Source organism: Peromyscus maniculatus, chromosome 9, assembly GCF_049852395.1.
Source record: "Peromyscus maniculatus bairdii isolate BWxNUB_F1_BW_parent chromosome 9, HU_Pman_BW_mat_3.1, whole genome shotgun sequence".
Classification (NCBI taxonomy): domain Eukaryota; kingdom Metazoa; phylum Chordata; class Mammalia; order Rodentia; family Cricetidae; genus Peromyscus; species Peromyscus maniculatus.
This window is the reverse complement of record NC_134860.1, coordinates 120,422,398-120,447,865: the sequence shown is the minus strand read 5'-3', so window position 1 is coordinate 120,447,865 and position 25,468 is coordinate 120,422,398. Positions and strand designations below refer to the sequence as shown.

Genomic DNA, 25,468 nt, shown 5'->3' with positions numbered 1-25,468 from the left:
TGGCACAAGCTTTTAATCCCAAGCCTCAGGCAGCAGAAGCAGGCAGATCTCTATAAGTTTGAGGTCAGTCCTGCTCTGCATAGTGAGTTCCAGGCCTGCCAGGACCATATAGCAAGATCCAGTCTCATAAAAATAACTGATTTAAAAAAAAAATAAAAAGAAGATACAAGGATCATGTGGCCAAAATAAATTAGGGAAAAGCTTTCTGCAATCCCTCTCAGAAATTCAAACAAAACATTAACTTAATAAAAAGAAAAAATATGATTTCATTTAACCTACTATTTATGTAAATTTATATAAAATACATTATTTCTTTTTAAGTAAATTCCTATTAGGGGAAAACTGTCAAACACATGCACTAACAGCAACAGCACTTCTTAGAATTGAGTGTAAATTTGTAGCCAATAAAGTTAAAGTTGTGAACCTGGGGTGTCCCATTCAGTGACTGTGTTTTCTAGTTATAACAGAGTTTAATTCAGATGTCCTCCACCCCCAAACCAAACCTCTATGGTGCTATATTTACTCTTTGGGGCACTTGAATGATGATTACTCTATTAAGTCACATCCTTAAGCCCTTAATTGTTTTGATTACACAGATAAAAGTTATCAACATTGCTGAAGCTTCTAACTTTCATTGTTAGAATTCTCATTTGTGAATATTTTCTATTTCAGGTATTTTAGTCAATATAACCCATTTAGTTGATATGTTTATATATTTTTCTAGAATGTTATGGAATACATTGTGTGTGTGTGTGTGTGTGTGTGAATAGAGTCCTATAGATGTTATCCTAGTTTCATGCCACAATATAGCCCATGTTGGATCCTTGCGTAGTAATAACTGATCACAATCTCATTAGCTGCAGATGCTGTTCTGTCCCATGGAACACCCTAGGATCTTTATGAAAACCCTGCTGCTCAGAAGTGTCTGGTGACTATGAGTGTAAACACTGATGAGGTGAGGAAAGGGTCCACAGTAGGCTTTGGTCCCGATAGTTTCCACATGGAGTCTTCTGAGGCGGCAGTATGCATATGCATGTAAGCCCTGCTTCTCTGTGATTAGCTGACTGGACTGAAGGGCATAAAATACTAGACTGTCCAATGGTCTCTCATCTAGGTGAGAAAAAAACAGAACTAGACAATCAGATCCCTCCTTGGGAATGACAAAAAAGGATGGTTGCAGGGACAGCATGAACTCTCGACTGGCTGTGGAAGCTAAGATAATGTGCATCCATCTGCCATGTGCAGAAACTCAAGATGGAAGGGGGGTTGAAGCCTTGTAGATAGAGGCAGACCCACTACAGGGGCGGTTGGGAGGATAAGAAAAGTCAGTGGGGTACACAGGAGAAGGAAGACCCACAAGCTGCTGTGGCTGAAGCCTTAGGCTCACAGCTCTTATCCACATAGAGTCCTTTGTGACCTTGAAGGTCACCTATTTAATGTGTGTAAGTATCCAGGGTTACTACCTGAGGTTCAGTGAGAAGATAATCTAACATGTCTTAGACACACTGAGTACTCCTGATACATACAATTACAGGATCATGGTTTATGTGGAGCTTCTTGGAATCACCATCTAATGCCTTCCTTAGGGCCTGGATAACTAACCTTTCCTAAAGGCCTCCATATGCATATCCTGGCAGTAAGTTTAGGAAATGTGAATGTATCTCCTACAAGTAAAATAAACTAAAATAGTTCCTTAAGAATTATTAGCATTACATGCAGGCAGAAGAGGAGTGCTAACTCTCCTAACTCCTATCATGGGTTGTTCCTGTGGATTGGTTCCCCTGAAGGCACTGAGCCGAGTAATACTTGAACTTGAGCAAACCTCCATACAGCCAGCCAGTTTGCATGTGGCTAGGTCAGCTCTGCTCAAAGTCAGCACAGATCTCAGAAGCCCTAACTAGAAATTTAGGAAGTATTCTGCCTTGCCACTAGGGCTGCCAAAGCAAGTTGGTAGTAAATACAAAAGATGGTAAAAGGTTGCTTTGTAGTCAGTGCTTTAAGTGGCTAATGTGGACACAGGACACCAGTGCCCGCAGCCTTACTGCTATCATCAAGGCCGAGAGTGGATGGTTCTCTCTTCTGAACACACCACACCACTCACTCTTTCAGTCCTCACTCATTCTGCTTCTACTGTGAGACAGGAAAGCCAACCTTTACTCTTGATTTTAAACAGAAAGAGAAGGGAAGGAGGAAGGTGGGCAAGGAAACCAGTGTGAAACTGAAATCATCTCAAGCCTGTATTTCTCAAAATAAACCTAGGTCTAATCAGTGAATACATCAAATAGGCAGGAAGGAAAAACAGTGCCACTAAGCCTAACCTAACCAGAGCACTGACCACAGTACATCCCTGGAGGGCTCTACTCCAAATCGCCGGGGAGTGCTTTCCATGAATATGACCCCTGCATGAAGAATTTCAGTGAAATTCAGAAAATCGTTGATTTCTTTCTGTGAATTTGGTACTATCTAGAAGATGCCAGTATTAAGAGTGGCCTCTTAAATTCTACATATGCCAGATCTATCCACAGGGGAGAAAGGGCAAGTTCAAATACTTCCAATGAGGTCTTTGTAACTCAGTCAGGCTTTTATCTCAAAGACACTGAGCACATTGTTTAGAAACTTAGAATGGCAGTGCAGAAGTGATCACAATACATCAAAACTGCAGGTGCATTCCGGTGAGTCTGCCTGGGCCTGGCTTGGTAAATTTAGTTTTCTATTTTGGGAGGCCATAATCCCTATGCATACTGATTATAGCATCTAAGCATTTTCTTTAAGATGGGTCAGAGTGTCAAGCATTTCATGAGAACCTCAATCAACTCCTGCCAAACAGTGTGGATTTGCCACTGACTTAAAATAGGGCCAGAGTTCTTACAGCTTCAGCCTGTGGATCAGAAACACAAACGACCACCTGAGACCACAGAGAGCCGGATATGAGCTACTTATAGTAATACTGAGACAGTGGACAAGAATAGCAGGAAAACAGCCCATTTTCTTGTGGTGAGTGCCTTTGAAGTAAACTATTTCTTAAACATACTATGAAGCTCAAAGCAGAAGTCTTTGAAGGCAGGTCATCCTTCTCAGCACAGTAGCCACTGCTAATCAATTACTTCCTTTTCCTCCTGGATTTTGTTTTAGCATTTGTGAAACTGAGACCCATATTGTTGTTCTCTATCTAGGAAACTCACTGGCACAAAGCACGACAGAATCTGGGACTAATGTCTCTGGATGGAAAGATCATGAAGACATAGACTGGTCCAGAGGTTCCCTACAATCTAGGAAATACACAAATCCCAAACTGCTCTGTAAACAGTGTGACACACCTTCAAACCAGAGAGATATGTTAAAAGAAATGAAATAAGGGTTGTGGAGATGTTCAGTGCATAAAGTGCTTGTTGTCATGTATGGGAACCTGAGTGTAGATCCCTAGCACCTACATAAAAAAGCTGGTGTGGTAATGCCTTTAACTCCAGGGTCAGGGAGTTAGAGACAGGAGAACCCATGGGACTTGCTGGCTCACTAGTCTAGCCAATCAATAACTACCAGGTTCAGTGAGAAACTCTGTCTCAAAAAATAAATGAATAAACAAGAGAGTGATAGAGGAACACACTGACTTTGACCTCTGGCTTCTACACAGGCATGCATTTGTATGCGTGCGCGTGCGCGCGCGCACACACACACACACACACACACACACACAATAACTCAAAATGTCAAAGAATCAAAGACTTCTTTTTTTTATTAAAAGCAAAATGATCTACTGTACTTTCCAATTCATGCTCTGTGCTAAGGTCTGTTTCAGTTTTCAGTAAATACTTCTCAATAAGGTGCAATGGCTGGACCAATAGCAGTCCAAAAGAAGACTCACAGGCTAATGGGTGGTTCCTTCAACCCATCATTAACTCCAGAGTCTTCCTATGGAAAATAAAGAATGAGAGCTGAAGTCCTAGTGAGGCAGCTTGTATTGGTAACATGGTAGGTGTGATGGTGGAACACCGTTGTTTGCTGAAAGGTGGTCCAGCAAACAGTGTGATGATGCGAAGGGCCAGTGCCTGGACAGACACATGGGTGGACCTGTTTCAGTGTGGCTAGGAACAGAGGGAAGCTTCTTAAAATCTAGAAATACATCAAAGGCTTGATGCATATTAAGCTCTAACACCCCACCCCCTTTTTTTTTCCTGAAAGCTCACTTTTGTTCCTAATATAAAGACTTAGATAGTATCTCTTCAGATCATAAAGCAAGCCATACTTTTAACGATGGATTAAAAATTATAAAAGTGAAAGACTTTTTTTTTACCCTGCCCCCTTTTTCTTTCCTCTCCATCCATGAATTCAAGAAAATACCAGTATAGGCCAAGTTTATCTCTTGATAACAATGAGGATTAAGGAGTAAGCCACATGTGGTGTCATACAAAGTCAAATTTGGATGATGTGGTCACATTTTAATTCTATTGTTTAAAACAGGTAATACATACTGTATCTAAGATAGAACTCCAAGATTAGGACATAGTTCCACAGTGCCTGGTGGTGCCCAAAGCAGAGAGTACCAAACCTCGTAAGGACATACATATCTAAGATAAAGTTAAATTATTAAATTTTGCACTTTGAGAAACACAGCACATTTCTTCCTTCTTCATGATTTCACCACAGAAGGTTCATTTCTTCCTCAGATCTTAGCAGCCACAGCTGGTGGTTCTGTTTCTTCTTCTTGCCTTATCAAGACAATACTTTTCTTTTACCTTTTCACTCAAAGGAACCACCTCACAGCGTCTCTCAGGCACACTGAATTGCCAGTGTCACTACTCTTGCACTTTATTCTGTGTAATCGAGGTTTCCTAAGCACAGGAACTGACATGCCTGAGCCTAGTCAACTGAATGAGAACAGTGTCTACCATGTGGACGCACAGGACCATAACAATAGTCACACCCCAGGCAGAATGAGACAAGAGTTGATCATACTACCTAGAATAGCATATAATTGAAAACTTAAGAATTGTTTGTTTTAGGAATTTTCCATTTACTATTTTTAAGACCAAGGCTGACTACAAGTAACTAAAAGCATGAAGGGTAGAAACATGGAAGGGGGTGGCTACCACATCCATCTTCAATATCAAGCACCTACAGAAGTTTAATCCATGAGCCCTACATTTCCAAAATATCAAAAGTTTGTACCACTTTTCTCAGTACAGTGAGACCCATGACATGAGGCACAAAGGGCATTTACCATGGTACAGGAAGCAAACTGGAATTGGATTGGGTCTTGTGTTGAGCAGGCCACATGTGGCAATGCTTTGGGATGCTGGGCAACACTAGTGGCAGTCAAGATGGGAAGAAACTGCCATTCTTCAACATGCTATGTGCTAAGAACAACGTCTGGGACATATGATGTGGAATTTTCCACTTGGGATAGTAAGTCTATTAAGACTAGGAACATCTGTAATTAGGGTGGACACTACTTCTTACTGGAAACAGTTGCCTCCCAGTATGGTACATTAAGAACCTCAGTTGAGACACTGAACACCATAAGAACAATGAAGATTATTCCATGTGATTTGCTCATAGTGATTCCTGACTATAAGGTTGGAGGCCCGAGTGACAAGTGAGAGTTTTTGTGGGATTTTAGAAAAGAGTGGCATGAACTCCCTTCCTGCTCACTCCTGTAACAGAGGTGGGCAGTAGAGCTCTAACTCTGCCAGGAGAAGGAGGGCAAATCACCTGTTTTTAGGCAATGCCCCAGGCTCTATGGCCACCCCTTACCCTGAGTGAGAAGCATCTAGTATATTCAGAGTTAGAGAGTGAGGGTGTTTCCTTCCCTCTGCCACTGTGATATGACATGCCTATTTGTTGTAGAATATTACTTGAACTAGGTAAAGATATGTTAGATTGGTTTATGCTGTTTGTTTAATTATGTCGATGTGTTACACTTGTTTATGTTGCAGAACATCTCTTTAACTATATAAAGGTGTGTTCTTTTGTTTATTCTGCATTTGTTTAATTATGTAAAGATTTGTTGCTAGTTCACCTTGGCTAAGGCACCTGATTGGTCTAATAAAAAGCTCAACCGCCAATAGCTAGGCAGTAGATGATAGGCGGGGCTGGTGGGCAGAGAGAATAAATAGGAGGAGAAATCTAGGCTCAGGGGAGAGAAGAGAAGAGAGAATGGGGGAGTAAGACAGGAAGATGCCCAGGGCCAGCCAGGCAACTGCCACCAGTTAGGACAGACAGAATGAAAGAAAGATAAAAAGCCCTGAGGCAAAGCATAGACGTAGAGAAACAGGTTCAAGTAAGTTATAAGAGCTATCAGGACAAATATAAGATGAGGCTGAACATTCATAATTAATAATAAGTCTCCATATCATGATTTGGGAGCTGGTTGGTGACTCAAAAGAAAGCCTGTTCCTGTTCTTCCCACTGCTGGTGAGAGCTGATACTGGTTTGTCAAGGGAAGATGTCACAGGCACCATGGGCCATCCTCTAAAGCCAGCTGCAAAAAAAATTTTCAGAGTGGGTACTCTGGCCATGAAGCAAGCTAAGTGACTGGTGACTTCCCACTGAAGCCGAGGAAAAGAGGCCAACAGATGCTGGCAATTTATCCTGATGAATGCGGTGAGTGCCCGAGGCACAGCTCATAGGAGAACCAGGTCAGAGGCCAAATGATTACTTTAGGGGAGGACCAAGTCTTATTTTCCCTGGCAGGGGCTCCTGGGTCCCTGCAGACCCTAGTCTTCCATATAGTAGCCACTACCTAGGCACCATCTAAGAAGCCACAATTACATGGAGCCTCCTAAACTCTTCCCACTTCCATTTCTATCCAGTAAGGGAACCAGCTATTTGGGACCTTGGTGCTCCCCCAGATCCCAGGCTTCTATAATAGCCTGCTCCTTAGAGAACACAAAACTATTCCCCAGAGGAAATAACAGAACTAGACTGTGGAAAGATGGACAACTTCCTAGAGCCAAGAAAAAACAAACCTAGAAGGAAATAACTAAGAACTTCAGAACTGCACTATCCTCTGGTTAAGGAGCAGTTAGCTACAGGAATCTGAGCTAAGCAGGAGGGAACTCTAGATGAAGGACAGGTTCCACTTGATCCAGGTTCCAAAGCCTTAGCTCACAGACAGCCTCTCCCTTCCCACCTTCAGCTGAGAATGACCCTGGTCCTCATGCTCTCTTCCTAGAGGACAAGCCAGGCCTACTAGTCAAGGGAGGGAGAAACAGGCTGAGGAATGGTCGGTGTTGAGGAAGGTGTGAAGGATGATCACATGGCTAAAGGCCATTCATTTCACCTCTGTATTAATTTTGTTATAATTCTCATGAGATGCCTTAATTCTAAACTTGTTATTCTACAAGGAATGGCATAGTATTTTAGGGACCATTCTTACTATATTACTGTCTAGATCGGTGGTTCTGAACCTGTAGGTCATGACCCCTTGGGGGGGGTGTCAAACGACCTTTTCCCAGGGCTCACATATCAGATATCCTGAATATCAGATATTTACATTATGATTTATAACAGCAACAAATTAGAATTATGAAGTAGCAACAAAAATAACTTTATGATTGGGGGTCACTACAATATGAGGAACTGTATTAAAGGGTCGCAGCATTAGGAAAGTTGAGAACCACTCATCTAGATGATTAGAAAAACCATTTGCTTAAAGGTTTTCTTCTCTTGATGATAAGACCCTATTGCCGATGACACCATACATGTTGGTTATGGGTACCTGGAGGAATCAAGCTGATATATCCAGAAAGCTTCTTCCCTGTTATCTAGCTTTTGGAGGCCCTGAAGGTGCTATGCAGGCCAGTAGAAGAAAAAAGTCATCAACACCCTTACATAGCTTGAAGCCCTTGAGCTACAGTAACAGCCAGCATGGCAAGGTAGACTCCTGAGGGCAACAGTAGCACAAATATGAGGGTAACCAACCTCCTTCTGCTTAGATTTAAGGCTTGTTCCACAGGAGAAAATGAATTCCAGCTACTGTAAATCTGTAAGAACCCATGGCCAGGAAGTTCATAGGCCCAAGGGGTGAGTTTAAACCACTATTTTGCTAAACAGACTCTGCCCTCAAATTGCCATCTAAACTCCTATGCCCGTGTTTACAGGTTTGTACAGCTCTCAGACATCAGAGAAGTTTCTTTGTGCAATGGGCACTAGTAGTAAACACAAAACCCACAACTGGTCAGGGTTCAGAGAATAAGTGTCTGTGAAGTGCTCCCCAATAAATGAGACATCTCTACCATAGCCTTTCACCCCAAGGCTCAAGGACTACTGTGAAAGAGGGGGCAGAATGGTAGCAGGGGCCAGAGATAGGGAGAACCTGAGCAACTGTGTTTTGGACAAGACAGAACCACTATATTCACGAACTCACAAGAGCTATGGTTGCCTGCACATGGCCTGCACAAGATCAAGCCAGTCCACAGTCTATCGTGGAATGGGTAGGGACTCACAAGCTCCCACCCCTAGCTGGGGAATCTATGGACAGTTGATAGCCTCTAGAGGAGGAAGAACAAGTTCTCTTTAGGGTGTAGTACCAGGTAGGTTGACCATTCTCTGGTGGATGGCCGCACATCCAGGATTATGGGCAGAACAAACTTGACGTGGAAGGTTAAAAACAAACAAACTGAGGATATGAAATTGGGGGTGGATACTGAGAGTAATTAGTGGGAAGTACCCATGAATATATAAAATTCTCAAAGAATAAAAATTATTATATTTTTTAAAGAGAAAAAAAGGTTCTGTTTTCATGCCATCTTAATTCTTTGATCACTACTTTATGTCAAGCTCTACCTTCTCTACCTGAAGTAACACAGTGTCCTCCTACTATTCTCCATATTTCCTCCAATCCACTCTCAACCTAGAGTTATCTTTTTTAAAGGAAATTTATTGGCCAGATGTGGTGGTGCATGCCTTTAACCCCAGCACATGGGAGGCATAAACAGGAGGACCTCTGGGAGTTAGAGGCCAGCCTGGTCTACATAGCAAGTTCCAGGCCAAACAGAACTATACAGAGAGACCCTGTCTCAAAACAAGTATAATAATAATAGTAATAATAATTTAAAAAGTAAAAACAAATTTATCTGCTATTTATGTTGTGAGAGCCTGAGTTACTATGCATACCCAGTGTTGGCAGGAGCCCAAGGAGGTTAGAAGAATGCATTGGATCCCTCAGAACTGGAGTTACAGGTGACTGAGGCACCATGTGTTTGAGGATAAATAACTGGAATGTACAAGAGCAGTACACAGCATAGGGTAGGGCTCACAAGGTCTCATCCCTAGCTGAGGCTCCTGTAAAAGAACACAGTACGTGCTCTTAACTGCTGGGCTATCTCTCCATACCCTAGAGTGATCTTAACACAAACTTTATTATGACATAATTGTCCTATCATTCACTCCTGACACCCTTTCCTGAACCTTTTGAATGGACTGCAACTCAATTAGTAACTAGGGTTTGGCTGATTAATTTCACACAAGTCTCCTAGGTGGTTTGTGGAAAAGGACAAATGCCATAGCTTTAAAAGGAGCAGGCCCCAGCCAGAGCATTTGCACAGCCAGTTCCTAGTCCTGTTCTGCCCACCCTTCTTCATCTAATTAGCTTTTCTACTTAATGATTTTCTCTCCCCACTAGTTAGACCTTAACATGGGTACCACTTCCTGGGGTGCACTTCATAACTCCCCTGTTGTGGAATATTACTTAACTATGTGTTACATTTGTTAATGTTACAGAATATTACTTTAATTATGTAAAGATGTGTTGCATTTGTTTTATCTTGTCTGCCTAAGGCACTTGGTTGGTCTAATAAAGAGCTAACCAGCCAATAGCTAGTAGAGGGATAGGCAGAGCTGACAGGTAGAGAGAATAAGTAGGAGGAGAAATCTAGGAAAATCTAGAAGAAGAGAAAGAGGGAGAAAGAGAGGGAGATGCCTGGGGCCAGCCAGCCAGACATGGAGCTGGGCATACAGAATGAAAAAAAAAAAAAAAAAAGGTAAAAAGCCCTGAGGCAAAAGCATGGGTTAATTTAAGTTATAAGAGCTAGGGGGACAAGCATAAGATAAGGCCAAGAATTCAAAACTAATATTAAGTCTCCATTTCATGATTTGGAAACTGGTTGGTGGCCCAAAAGAAAGCCTGCTACATTTCCGTACTGGGAATCCTCTCTATGCCCCAGTTCTGGAGGCTCCCTTAGTTCCTGCCCAGTTCTGGATGTTACTTTTTGGTTTGGGTTAATGTTGCTTATCCCTACTACAACAAGGTAGACCAGAGAGCTTTAACAAACTCTTTTCATGTTTCCAGAATTGTTTTATTCACTGGCCAAAAAAAAAAAAAAAAAAAAGCAATATGCAAAAAAAAAAATGCCTAGTGACTATATCCTGAGAACTGGGTTCTGATGAAGCTTTGTCAGAGGACACTCCTGCTCTACCAGGGACAGTGATGTGACAGGCTGTGATTTTTCTGCAGCCAGTCAAAATAAGAACAATCCTTCATAACCATTGGAAGTGGTCATGGTGCCATGCTATATTGTGCATTATTAACTCATTCTATCACAGAGGAAGAGGCAGAGAGACCTGTCACTCTCCCAAAGCTACATGCATAGCAGGAAAACAGCACCAAGATTTTTAATCCCAGGACTCGTGGGCTATCACCAATGGCTACAAATGGGGACAGAAATTATCTGTAGTGAGAGCCACATCAGGAGCATGCAGTACCTCTTGGCATACAGAGAGAAGCTGTATTTTCTAGTCCCCAGTTTCTGTCCATTTTAGAGCCAGATGACTCAAGTATGAGGGGTTGATGCACAGAGGGCCCAGTGAAGGAAGAAATTAAGCAAATGTGGTCCAAAGGTGCTTTGCCAGAATACCATCTACTAAAAAGACCCACAGACCAGAAATTACCATACATCTCCCACAGCTCTCAACACATAGCTGCTGGAATGGAAAATCCATGAAGGCGTCCTGACGCACCTGGGTAAACACAGCTACGGGCTGCTAACATTCTGTTGCAAAAGCTGCGGTGATTTCACATAGCATGGAGAACTAGAGCTTGTACACCATACATGAAGTCAGAAAGAAAACAGAAACAGGCTCTGGAGAACATCTTCCTGCTCACTGAATTTCCAACAGGCACGAAAGAGTCTCTAGATCTAAAGCAGCCATGCCTTGGGAAACAGCTATGGCGATGAAGGGAAATCAGAGTTTACTCTTGGGATGAAAGGTGCCTCTACAATGCAAGTCAGAGCTCTTGAGTGATCGCCTCTGTGGTGCAAGAATAGCACTTAAGTATTATGCATGCAATACCCCATTCATTCTCACTGGAGTTGCAAGGAACAGGAAATCATCACTGAGAGAGTAAGGGAGCTCCAGCCAAAGAATAGAGAAGCTGGTATCTGCCTGACTGTAAAGTGGTGCCCTGGGGCTTTACCCTGCAAATACCTTCTATATACAAACAGATGGCAGTGCATTGTTGAAATAATGACAATAAGATTCCAAAGGGAAATCAAGAAAGATATTTACAAAACAAAAGTGGCAGAAAAAGTGACAAGCTCAGAATCCAAAGTCCTTATCCTCCTTTCTCATCCACCCTCCCAGCCCCACCACAACTCCTATCTTTCAGTTTTGCAAGGACCGAAGAAAAGTGAAACTGTGTGGATGTGAACTTGTATTAGTTGTACTGTATACCCCAGCTATTTGCCAGGGGAACTTGTTTGTGATTCAGATTTCTGTTTTGTTAAAACTGGCTCATGTACACAGCACCACACTATCATTCCACACATAAGAGGCACCTAACAGATACTCAAGGAATGGAGTGCCTGAGTGGATGGTAGATGCCTTGGCTGTGCAAATAACGGCAGTGTGTAGACAGGACTGTGCTTGCCCTCTTCTGCTAATTTTGAGCTAGTGTCGCAGAAAAATACTTAACATGCTTTTCCTTCTTCACAATATTAGTGCTAATTAAATACAGTGTCAGCTATTCTATCCTTTTCAAGCATATGTAGGAGGTCTCCAGCACAGGAGACATCTAAATGATGAGAGCACTGACAGAAATGGGCAGTGTCTGACTTCCAAGGCAAGTAGCAGTCACAGGCAACAAGGGGAAGCTGACTGGGAATGTATTAGTTGATTTATACTCGAAATGTTACAAGATTCCCGGTTTTAAAATCCATGAGCATCATTAGGTTCCTCTGCTCTTTACTCTTCCTGCCTCTCTGTATAGAAAGGCCTTTCCACACACATTATAATTAAGGAGGTGGGAGTGGGGAAATGAAAGGTATTACTTGTTGAATATCAAAAACATTTGTGAAAAGATGGGAAACGAATGAAGCAGAAAATACATATCCATTTAAAATGTATGTTTGCTGTTTTGTGAGAGGTCAGTTTGTTCTGAAATACAAAGCAGGACAAGATGGCAGAGAAGGTACAACTGCCCTTAAAACCCACATGGTGTAGGGGAGAATGGACTCCAAGTTGTCCTCTGACCTCCAAAAAAGTGCCACATTGAGAGTGTGAGTGTGCTCAAACACATGCGCGTGCACGCACGCACACACACACACAGTGTAATAAAGAAAAAATAAAGTAATAAACATTTTGGGCTACTTCTGTATTAATTACAACTTCAAAGGAACAAGGAGGAACCTCGACACAGATACCATTTATTTTTCTTTTTCTTTTTTTTTTTTTTTTTGGTTTTTTGAGACAGGGTTTCTCTGTGTAGCTTTGCGCCTTTCCTGGAACTCACTTGGTAGCCTAGGCTGGCCTCGAACTCACAGAGATCCACCTGCCTCTGCCTCCCGAGTGCTGGGATTAAAGGCGTGCGCCGCCGCCGCCCGGCCAGATACCATTTAAAAACAAGTTCTTTTGCCATAGCACCAAGATGTCTGTAGTAAAAGACAGATCATAATAAGCATTGGTGAGGATGCCGAAGGATTTGCTTTGTTAAAACGGGTCTCCCTATGTAGCCCAGAATTGTCTCTAATTCATAATCCTTCCAGTGCAGCATTCAGCGTGACTCTAGAACTGATTCTCTCAGATATTCAGATGGAAGACAGTGCAGCTACTTTGCCTCAAAAGTTCACAAAGATACTGTATGGTCTGGAAGTTATACCAAAGCATAGACCCAGGAAAAATGAAAACTGGAATATCAATGTCCAGAGCAGCCGTATCCATGATCATCTAAAAAAAAAAAAAAAAAAAAAAAAAAAAAAAAAAAAAAAAAAAAAAAAAACAGAAGCCACCCAAATGCCAGTCATGTAACATTTACATTTTAAGGCATTCAGCCATAAAAAGAAATGGAAATGCAGACACATGATATAATGTGGACAAACCCTTGCAAACTAGGCACAAGCCACAATAAACTGCATGATTCCATTTCTATGATATGTACAGAATACAAATACACAGAAAGAAAAATGGCTGCCGGGGCAGGAGGGCAAGAGATGGAGAGAGTTGGGTAGTGGTACAGGGCCTCTTTTGGAGGGGACAAAAACGCCCTACAACTGATGGCAGTGGTGGCTGCAGAACCACTGATTTGTATACTTCAAATAAAATTATATTTCAATAAAATCTTGTAAAATTGTCTACAGGCATGCATTTCATAATTCTCTATAAATGAAGCATATAAAATATTCTGACCACAGGCAAAGGGTAAAAATTGCATGAGGCAAAAGAACACCAAGAGAGCACAGTGAAATGTGAGGTGTCAACAAGGACAGCATCCAAAGCTGTGGTGCTGTTAACACAAGTTGCTCTGAAGTACTCACACCATAGAGTGCGTACCAAGGCCAGTCAGCTATGCCAGTTAAAGAGAATTTCAAGGCAGGCATAGTGGGTCATGCTTGTAATCTCACCAGGTGGGAGATACAGACAGGAGGCCCACCTTGATTCTGAGACTGGTTGGTCAGCACAGTAACCTATGGCTGGCATGACTGAGGCTCTGTTTTCAATCCTGGGCACCAAACAAAATAAAACAAAAAACTCGAGTAAAAACAAAATGAAAACTCACTAGTTATATACATGAGGAAAAATGGGTCTGTAACTTGCAAATTCCACTTAAAAGTCAAATGAATTTATTTGCATTTGAAATTGGAGAACAAAGGAGATTTACTTTATAGTAGTTTTGACCTATTTTAGACAGATATTTATTAAATATTTATTAAAATGCTTAAGCTTGAAATAGTACCAGAGGCGCCGGAAAAAAAAAAAAAACAAATAAGAGCAATTCAATTCTATACCTTCTGCTCAATAAAACTTGCTTCTCCATGGCAGGTGGTACAGAGAACTCTACCCAGGGGGTTAATCAAAATTTCCCTAGAATAATTGAAAAGCATCTGCATTTTTTCCCCAGAAACCACAAAAAAAAGTCACTGTAAGCAGAACATATAATCTTGATTATTAGCACTGAGCCTGGAGCAGCACAATGTGTGTCCCCAGAAATTAAGTTGCAGGACACAATGGCATTGTGGGAAGTCAGTGATGTCTCCCCTAATGAGACTGAAGAGCTGAGGAAATGGAGAGAGAGACAAGGGTGCTAATCAGTTGCATATGTGATGGTTTGCTACTGTCTGGAGCAAACTGCTTATTGTGCCTGATGCAATCACTCTCAGGGTAGGATGGTGCTGAGAGAGACCTCAGAGGTCAATGACCCCAACCTTTAATTTTACAACAAAGAAAACTGAGGGTTAGGAGGTCACATCACCAGTTTAAAGCATTACTGAGACTAGAAATGAACTCTTTCAGGGCTCTTTTCATTAGATATTTTTCCCCTCTGAGTGTGCATGCTTCAGAGGGTGTTCCCCTAAGACACGGGAAATTACAAGTTCTGAGGGTTACACTGGTAAAACTCAGAATATAAGGGCTACACCATCTGTGAAGGCACATGACCAAAGGCTGTGGGGGTACTGAGAATTCCAATCAAAGCAACCAGAGAACTGGGGTTCTGTTCAGTACAGGTCTGCAGCTATGGTTCGGGTTGTTAAAGCCTAATCGCTCCCAAGAGTAATTCTGCAAGCAGAGAATGCAGAGCAAGGCACAGTAAACCGAGGGTGCAGAGTGGCCACAGGGGCGCTCTTGCGGCTAGTTAAGAAGCAGTTCACCAGATTTTGGCATGACACAGGTACACTGTGGCAATCTTGCTCAGACCGCCACCTAAACCAGACTGGTTCTGAAGCTATGCTAAAGAACTTCCTAATTGATTATCCTGGAGGGCAAACTTAAAGATTAATAAATGCACGTTCTAATGTAAGCACCAGTGTCTGTGAGTTAAGTTACTACAGGTTAGTTGGCTCTGATTACTTGCTGTTTCCCTATTTCCCTATGCGTGCGTGCGTGCGTGCGTGCGTGCGTGCGTGCGTGCGTGCGTGCGTGCGTGTGTGTGTGTGTGTGTGTGTGTGTGCGCGCCATGTGCATGCAGATTTGTTTTCTTTTTAGTTGTATGTAGCTATGTACACAGTTGATCACGGAGGCTAGAGGGCTGGAATAACGAGTGGTTGTGAGCTACCCAGCACAGGAACTGAACTTGGATACTCTACAGAAGCAGTACACACTGCTTAACCACTGTACCCGCTCTCCAGACCCCATGATGTTTTTTCTCTATCTAGGTTTAACATTTGGAGGAGGCACTTACACACCTAAGGACAGACTGCCCCACCCATATGAGTTAATTCCTAGAAGTAAAGAAAACTGTGACTAAGCCAAGCACCCCTTTTTTAACTCTGACACCACATCAGTTTTCCACTTCCCTAACCATTTAGGACTAGGTACTGGGCAACTAGAGACCACCCACCCTTTAGCCTAAAGTCCACTGACATTATTTTGATCAGAAAATCCTACCTGACCCACCCACCTGCCCTGTACTTTCCCACGGAACCCAAAAGGGCTTCTGCCCATGTCTCATGGAGCTCCTTCTACCTGGCAAGTCCCCTCCTCCCCAGCTTTCCCTGTGGGCCTGCATGGTATGGCTGCTCCCTTTGGTGGGAAATAAATTCTTCTTTTAAGGGCAGTAGCCTCAATCACCTCCATAAATCAGAATCCACAAATAAAATGTGTGTTGTTAGCTTCCAAGGGCCAGTGTGCAGACTAGACGGTGGCAAGCCACCATGTGGTGTCCGGGCCCAGTGCCGCTCGTACCTCCGTGAAAGCCTGCTGCAGGCTGCAAGGACTGCAGGGCTGACTGGGACAGTGCTACTGCTGGCCATGCCCAGGAAACAGGGTGTGTGTTCACAGAGTCTTGTGAACTGACACCACAGTATTAAATGAATCTTTCCCTGTAAGTTAACATAAAATTAACAGAGATGATCCAAAGAGAAATCTCCATAGATGGCAATCTTGAACTGGAAAAAGTTCCTTTTGAAATTAAATTTAGATATAATCACAAATATGAAAAGCAATATCCCTTGGATCAAGCTGTCAGTGACCAAGGAATACATGGCATTTATAGAACCACTTTGGCCATAGTTCTGTGCAGACATAAAGGCACATGTGAACAGTCACCAAATATTAGGACAAATAAGAAAATGCTCTATTTGGTAAATGAGCTGAAATAAGATAATCTGCGGAATGGATGCAGAGGGACTAGCTGCACCATGGCCCAGGGGGCAAACATGAGCAAGTTTTCAGTCTTAGCTTTGTGAAGGTTAGCAATATGGTCATAGAGAATCTCAGGTGATCCCCAACTTAAGATCCTTACAGTTTACAATGCCAGGAAAAGTGATAACACATTTGGTAGAAAAGGACTTGGAATTTTGGATCTGGATCTTCAATGTGAGGGTGCTTGGCAGTGGTGGCAAGCAGTTTCAGGCAGCCTGTGATCAGGAGGGAACGCCATCAGCTCGCTGCATTGCCCATGCTTCTTAGAAGAGGCCAGGGACGGTGCTGCTAAGGTCTGCTGTCAAATGGTGAGCTGTATTAACTACATTTTTTGGCATAAGAGATTTCATCATGAGCTTTATTAGATAGAAAACCCCATCCAGGAGGTGCCTGTCTATGACCACTGTCTGGAACAGGATTCTCAACCTCACGCTACTAATACTCGAGGTCGAGTGACTCTGCTGTGCTAGGCTGGCCTGTGCATTGTGGGGCCCTTAGCAGCATGCTGGCTGCTCTGGTAGCAGCCCACCACTGGAGACAACCAGAATGTCTCCAGACCATCCATATGTCCCCTGGAGAACAGAATCACTGTTCTGAAACACTATATTACCACTTCCAATATTGTCATACATTGTTGGGCTCAAAATTGGTTAAAGGAGAGAGTAAAGAAATAGAGGTTAAATACATAAAAACAAGGTATCTCTCAAAATACACTTAAACGTGTATCATATCTGGATCCATCCATCCATCCATCCATCCATCCATCCATCCATCCATCCATCCACCTACCCACTGACCTACCATCTATCTATTTGGAGGACAGTGCTGGGGCTTGAACCCAGGGCCTTGCATATGCTGGTCAAGCACTCTGTTATTATTAAGCTACACCTCCCCCTCTGTACTTTCTAATTCAATACGTGTCTCACTAAGTTGCCCATGCTACCTTTACTTTGGGATCTGCCTGCCTTAGCTCTCTCACTAGATAGGATTATAAGCTTGTATCACCAGGCTTTATTCATTTGGTTAAAGTTTTCTTAATTGAGAGAAAAACCTTTTAATCAAACTGCATGTTTAATCTAGTTTTCTGTCTATTAACGGTTACTTGGAAAAATAGTATTACCTTTTGTGAAAACGCTCTCCTACCAAATACAGAAGCAGCTAGCTGAGAAAGCAGGGGGATGGTCTCTAAAGTCAACTCACAAGGGTCAAGGGTCCCTTCCCTGGTATTCAGGCATCACAAGGGCAGGCAAAGGGCCACTAGCAGAAGGGAGCCTGAAGTTCAGCTACCTGGTGCAAGAGCTACATTTTGGTCTAGCCTGCGGCATAGCTCTCCTCACAATACAAAATCAATTGTTTTCTGCAGGCTCTTTTTTTTTAAAGTTCCTATTCATGTGCATGTGGACATATCTGTGTATGCCACATGTGTTCAGATATCTGCAGAGGCCAGAAGGTGTCAGATTCCTTACAGTTGGAGTTACAAGTGGTTGTAGGCACCCTATGTCGGTGCTGGAAATCAAACTCAGGTTCTTTGGAAGTATGGGAGGCACAGAGGTTCCTGTGCTCACAGATGATAAACACTAGGGGAACCAGGATATTAAACATGCAGGACTATCTCTTCAAAGGGAGAAGTGTATAACCTGTTTTCCACCCAGAAGGCTTGGAGTAGATGTGGTTAATAGCCTGTGACCTTTGTACTATATGTGTGGCAGAGACAACACTGGATCCTCCCATCGACTCTAATCATGAGCATGTCAATCTACAGAACCTATTTTTATGGAAGATGATACATGTACTTTATAAACAGCTTCAATGTAGTCATGTCTTAAGGTGTGTGTGTGTGTGTGTGTGTGTGTGTGTGTGTGTGTGTGTGTGTGTGTACAGAGGACTGAGTTATTTATCACCAGGAAATTTTACACCAAACTGTGCTGTGCTTAAATATGCCTAAAATAAACTACTCAGGGTCAGACTCCCAAAGTTTGAACCAACACTGGCTAGTGAATGGAACTGCCTTCTTATCTCCTGTGGATTGTTACTCTGCTGGTGTTCACAGAGAACCTCAACACATAATGAAAGAGCAGTAAGTGCTCTTAATCACTGAACCATTGGCCCAACCCCATTTCTGCAGGTTTCTAACAGGTGTTATCTCACCTGCAGAAGGGAGTGACAAACGGCACATGTGAGCACTCTGCAGGGTCTCATCAAGATGGGCTCTCTGCTCACCCCCCTGCAAAGGTTAGTCTAATGAAGAGCCGAGACGGAGAGGGGTGGCGAACTAAGATAGTAACTGTTAGAATTTACACAGTAGTTATTTCCCTTACCCCTAAGTAAGAGAGAGAGTTCATTTCAAACAAAGTCACTTGCAGTGTCATGGTGCCCTTGAAGCCTGATAATTAACTCAGGTCATTAGCACTGGGACCCTAGAATTACCTGAACTATCTTACAATTGAGAATATGCATCATTCAAAAAATATGCTAGTTTGGGAAAGTTACCTCTCAAATGCATGCACCTGGAAAGCCGACCATGATCTGACAGCTTGGCCACCCTGTCACGCAGTCCCATAGCCAAGGGAAAAATGTCACCAAGTATTAAGTGCCATAAAATTAAATAGTAGATAAGAAAGAATGGAGGAGACCCTCACAAATGCCTGTGTGAAGGGAATGCTTGTAATATATTCAGTGTTCCAGAAAGAGCATCAAACTTCTACAACATTGAAAACCAAGTAAGAGTGGCTTCTTGAACAAGTCCTGGAACTGCTGCTCTCACTGTTCAGCCAGATGGCTGTCTCTGGTAAACAGCGATGGTTCATCTACCTATTCAAATGGCAGAAAGGACCCAAAACACACTTGAGCATCACACAAGCTATGATTTGCCCTACCACTCCATGAATGCTGTCCAGGGCAGATGTACAATAATGATCCAGTATGAGGTGGAAAAAGAAAAAGTAGCCTTCTCAAGCTTCCAAATAGTTAAAGGTTAAATATATTCCTAAAACAAACCCAACATCAGGCCAGGGTGGTTTGCCATTTTCTTTGTATAAGGTATATATTCACATGATCACAATGAATTTCATACATTGGTACTTGATAGACTTCAGATCACTAAGACTCTAGAGACACTAATATGCATTAGTAAAATAGGAAAGAAACTCAAATCCCACTATTAAGTATTTATATGGCTATTGGTCCTGAATCAGGCACGACATTACAGTGCCCCAGTTTTTGTCACTCCACCTGAGGATATGCTCTAGCATCTCATTGTAAAGGCCAGGGATGCTGCTGAGCATCTTACTATATACAGGTCAGCCCATGACTGTAGTCAAAAGTTTTCTCTGGTGGCTTCCTGATCAGGAATCGAACCTGGGCCACGGCAGTGAGAACGCACTGTAAATACATGTTATTCCCACTGGTTAATAAATAAGCTGCTCTGGCCTATGGTAAGGCAGCTTAGAGACAGGTAGGAAATCCAAGGAGAGAGACAGGAAAGAGAAAGGCAGAGTCTGGAGAGATGCCAGCCTGCTGCCCAAGGAGCAACAACATGCCAGCAGACCGGTAATGCCATGTGGCAACTTAGAGATTAGCAGAAACGAGTGAAGCTATAAGAGCTGGCTAGCAAGAAGCCTACCATAGGCCATACAATTGGTAATTAATATTAAGCCTCTGAATGATTATAAGTGGCTGGGGGACCACAGGGCAGGTAGGACCCGCCAGGACCTGAAAAAAACTTACAACTACACATGACAGCAAGTGATCTATACAAGAGGACTGAAAATTCCTGCTTTAGACCAAAAATGAAAGTGATCGCTGTATACAGGCCTACGACTTGAAGTAACTGGGATCGATTCAGACTACGGGATCATAAACAAGCACTGGAGATGCAGTTGATGACACTATGGGTTTCCTTACATTTTATTTCCCATCATGCTCCTCTTCAGCTACTAAATAAATAAATAAGCAAATACCATCGAAATATAGTCAAATTCTTAGATACACTGTTCTATTCCAGAACATCATTTATACGTTTGGTTTAGTACACTAATGGTATAAGGTAGTTTGGTATCAGTTTGTTCAACTTGGTATTAATTATTAATTATCAGAATATAATGCAAATACTAGTCAGTGTACATTAAAAAATATCTATTGTGTGGTGGTGCATTGTGTGTGTGTGTGTGTGTGTACACATACCTGAGTGTATGTATATTCACTACATGCCTGTAGATGTCCATGGAGGACAGAAGAGGGCAATCAATCACCTGGAACAGGAGTTAGAGGCAGTTGAGCTGCTATGTGGGTTCTAGGAACTGAATCTGAGTCTCTGTAAGAGCAAGCAGTGCTTTTAACTGCTGAGCTGTCTTTCCAGCCCGGGTCTTGGATTGTAAGTGGTTTTCTATATGATCAGACAAAACATTCAGCAGACCAACTTCACAAGAATATATACTAAACTCACATTCCAAGTGTCCATTCTTAGAGGAGGTTGATACTCATTACTTAGACCACACACTGCTGCAGAAACAATGCTTAACTAAGAGAACATTTAAAGCACATTTCATAACTCTTATCTATATTCTGACTCATACTTTGTACATTTAGGAGAAAATGCAAGATGGGATGCTATAAATTTACTTGTGAGCTGAGTATTATAAAAAATATACACATCTGAAAAACTGGAGCCACCTGCCACTAACTGCTCTAGGACACCTGCTTTCTGATTGAAGATGGTAAAGGATTGGGGTCGGGGATAAGACAGTTTGGCCCAGCAGGGAAGGAGTGAGCCTGTGTGCATATGCATGTGTGCATGTGGCAGGAGAGTATATGTAAAATCTGGGGGCGTGCTCTGTTTTCCACACCAGACACTAACACTACCTTCACCCCATCGTCCTTTTCCTCTATCCAGGGAAAGTGAGCATCAGTCAGTGCACGTGGTGGGCAGGTCCCAAGGGGGCAACCCAGCCCAATGCTTTAAACAGAGGCACCTGGGTGGAAAGTATGCGCAGGCAAGACTCAGGTGGCTACAAAGGTGGGCAGTTATGTGGACCAGTGTGTGAGAAGCGGTTGCAAGCTATCATGTCATTTCTGATACTCCACAGATGCAGAGAAAGGGACGGGAGAGACAGTCCCTGAGTCAGACACCTGTGGTCAAGGAATACTTATCATCTACAAGGCACAAAAGACTGGCAAGTGTTTCTCACATCGTCTTTCGGAAGAGGATACCCAGACACAGACAATGACATCATTTATTAATCCAAAGATAAGGCATGAAGAACGGCAACCAACTTACTTCTCATTTTCTAACAATTTGACTTCCAGACAAATGGGAGGCTGTTCTGTTAAAATTCAACATTCAGAAGTAAATTTTTAGGCATTTTGATGACGCTTCTCTATCTCTAAATATGAATGATGCAGATTTAAGGCCTGCAATATCAGATGACAAGATACAGCAATGGCTTCAGCTCTTGCTAATTAAACGAATCAATTAAGAGGCTTCGGCTACAACTGTGTGGCTGCTGTTTGACGGCAGCAATAACAGCCCCACAGGGAGGTCTTTCACGGCATTAAAATGCTGTCCTCCACAACTCCATCTGATATTATTAGAAATGGTTATTTCTGTCTTGCTGTCATATTAGTAGCAAAGGCAAATTATGGAAATATGCAAACCAGGATGGTCCCAGTATGAGATCAGGTTGGGTTTTCAGCCTCCAAGGGAACAATTGCCGAAACTCCAAAGTTCCCCAAAGTTCCTTAATGGAACGGATAAATCTCTCAGCACAGCATCCATTTACAAGCTAGGTAAGGGTCACATATTTACATTCTTTCCTGCTAAGCTGATGCGATTCAACTAGATGAATTATCATATTAAGTTTACCCTCCTGAGTTAAACTGATGGAGTTCAAAATTGTTTCCGATGGTTGTCATTAATCGCTGTTACTTCATAAACCCTTACTTTGAAATCTAATTGTGCTGGTGTACCAAGGGTCGCATTAATAGACTCCTTAATGGTAAATCTTTGTAAAACATGTTTATTCTACTGATGTTATCACTCAAGCTTTCAAGGCTAATAAGAAATAAAGTATATTTATTATCAACAAAAACTTAATTTAAAATGTACAATTTGAGATTCAAATCAGCTTTGAGAACTTGAGCATCATTTGGTTTCATTAAAATCTCTGGCTAAGTGTCAAAGACAGGAACGGATAGTTCCTCAAACCCTTGGTGAACACCAACACATAGCTACTGAGAGGCTGTTCGGGGGAATCGGTGTGGTTTCTCCAAGGTGGGGAGATTTAGTCTCAGTGAGAAATGAATGCCTTACACTGCAGTGCTTCAGACATTAAATAGAAACAATGACTAGAATTTAAATAATGAACACAATGGTAACTTCCACATTCCTAAATTAAAAGAAAAAAATCATCCTTATTCCTTTTATGAGAAATTCTGGTTTAACAAAACACTGCTTTCTCAGTTGGTTAGCTTAGACTGTCTGGTATATAGACTCACAGCTTAACCAAAATGTGGGACCCAACCAACTTGCTACCTGAAATAGGCACCCCTTCCTAAGGAAAATTCTGGGACAGTAGTTTACTAAGAGGATTTTTACACTGACTGCTTGTGTTCCCTAACTGACAAGTCCTAACCACTGGCCTGACAGGATTCAGAGGTAGGCTCTTTCGGACGTGGTTAGGCCTAATTAGAGGAGGTCCTGAAAGGGCCCCAAGGACAACTTCATAACAAGAGTGTGTGTGTGCGGCACCACCCCCCCCCCCCACCGTCCTGCCCTGTGGTCACAGAGCAAGAAAAAAACAAAAACAAAACAACCATCAACTTCTGCAGAGAGTTTCCTGGCTTACCCAGTTAAGAATTCATTTGGAGTGTACTGTGATGTTACCAGCTTGACTTTAAGATAAGTAAGACCTGGTTTTGATCACCAGGTGGTTACTTAATGCCTCTGGGATAGCTTAGTTCTAAACCCAGGCACATCCCACCCCCATCCCCCTACCCACCACCACCCCTATGTCTTATACATCTGAGTAGAGGAGGTAGTTCCTGTTATGGGGGGTGATAACAGACATGAGGATACTTGGAGAAATAAATGGCTATATTCAAGTGAGGCACTAGAAAAGCAGAACTAAGAAGCAATGAGCTAAGAGAACATATTTTTATGTAAACTGAGTCATTTTAATTTTCATACATGTCAAATAATCTTTCCTATTTATTTCTATTTAAATATACAGTGTCATCTAAAATGTCATGTTCGTCAGAACCTCACAGGTGTGACATTATTTGGAACTAGGGTTTTGCAGCTGTGAGTACTTAGGAGGAGTTTTGACTATGTTGAGTAGGTGTGCCCCAAGTCTCCCAACTAGTATTACAGATTCACATGAATAAAAGCACACAGACACAGGGAAAGGGCCACATGTTGGCAGAAACTTAGAATGACAGCTCCAAGCCATGGAATGCCAAAGACACCACCACAACCAGATGTAGAATATTCTTTAAAGGTGTGTAACTTTTGTTTATGTTGCATTTGTTTAACTCTGTGAAGCTGTGTTCTGATGGTCTAATAAAAAACTGAATGGCCAATAGTGAGGCAGGAGAAAGGATAAGCAGGGCTGCTGTGGATATCGCTCTATATAAATAAAGCACTGATCGGCCAGTGACCAGGCAGGAAGTATAGGCGGGACAAGGAAAGAGGAGAATTGAGGAAGGAGGAAGGAGAGGGAGACTGCCTGGAGCCGCCGCCAGGACAAGGAAGATGTAAAGTACCAGTAAGCCAAGAGCCACGTGACAAGGTATAGATTTATAGAAATGGGTTAATTTAAGATATAAGAACAGTTAGTAAGAAGCCTGCCACGGCCATACAGTTTGTAAGTAATATAAGTGTCTGAGTGATTATTTTATACTTGGATTGTGGGACTGCAGGGCTTGGTGGAACCTGGAGAGAAGCTCTCCAGCAACAAATGGCGCCCAACCACTCAAGTTTCCACCTTAAACCTGAGAATACTTAATAACCAATTCTAAACAGAGCCAAAAACAGGTTCCTGATTCATGTCTCATACAGGCAGCTAGATGCCACAAAACATGGGTTTGAACACTGGCGGGTTCCTGGCGTTTGTGCTTAACCTGCAGTATGGCGGGAATGAGGCGCCTGCCAGGGGCACATTATGCTATGTGGTAGATTTAGTCTTTACTAGTTTTAAAAAAAAGGGAGAGGAGAGAGAGAGAGAGAGAGAGAGAGAGAGAGAGAGAGAGAGAGAGAGAGAGAGAGAGAGAGAGGTTTCTGGGCTACACGCTACTTTGATAAAAGCGTAGACCCACTATTTCTGAGACTTGATGACTCCCAGAGCTGGAGAAAATGTACCACCGCCATGTTAGGAAGCTAAAGTGGGCAGAGCCAGAAGGCTGCAGTTTAAAGCAATAGGTTTGCAACAAGACTGATTCAGATGGAATAGTTTATAATGCATGTAAAAATGTATGTAGGCTTAAAATAGAAAAAAAGAAATATATACAAATAGTTTCTAAAAATAAAGTCTTAAAAAAAAACAGTAAAGGTAATAAGCCACGTAAAGATGGCCTATCACACAGAGAATCTGGATTATGTTCTCTTTGATATTCGTAACTGAAGAAAAACATTTGATGGTAAAAGCAGTTCAGTTATGCCAAAATGTAAATTTTAAAAGTACCTTGACTTCAAAATTTGGATATAAGGATATGTTGCTTTGGAAAAGAGGTTCTGCTTTTGTTTCCACAGAAAGCCAGAGGCTATGGATTTGTTCCAGATTAAGATACATCAGGTTTGACCAGCCAAGACCCCCTGAAAGGTCTCCAATGACAGCATGGCCCAGATGATCCAACATCCGGAACGGTTTCAGGCAACTGGCTCAGATGATACATTCTCATGGAC

At 42.3% G+C, this 25,468-nt stretch overlaps 1 protein-coding gene and 1 long non-coding RNA gene across 3 annotated transcripts in view; one reads left to right on the top strand and one right to left on the bottom strand.

The window, feature by feature from the left end:
* Nucleotides 1-25,468, bottom strand: part of Pcca (propionyl-CoA carboxylase subunit alpha) — a 370,367-nt gene that overhangs the window by 35,862 nt on the left and 309,037 nt on the right. The gene's annotated exons all lie outside the window — the stretch shown is intronic.
* LOC143267474 (uncharacterized) lies at nucleotides 769-22,547 on the top strand. Its single transcript, XR_013042624.1, has 2 exons — nucleotides 769-955; nucleotides 21,657-22,547. It is a non-coding gene; the product is annotated as an uncharacterized LOC143267474 (long non-coding RNA).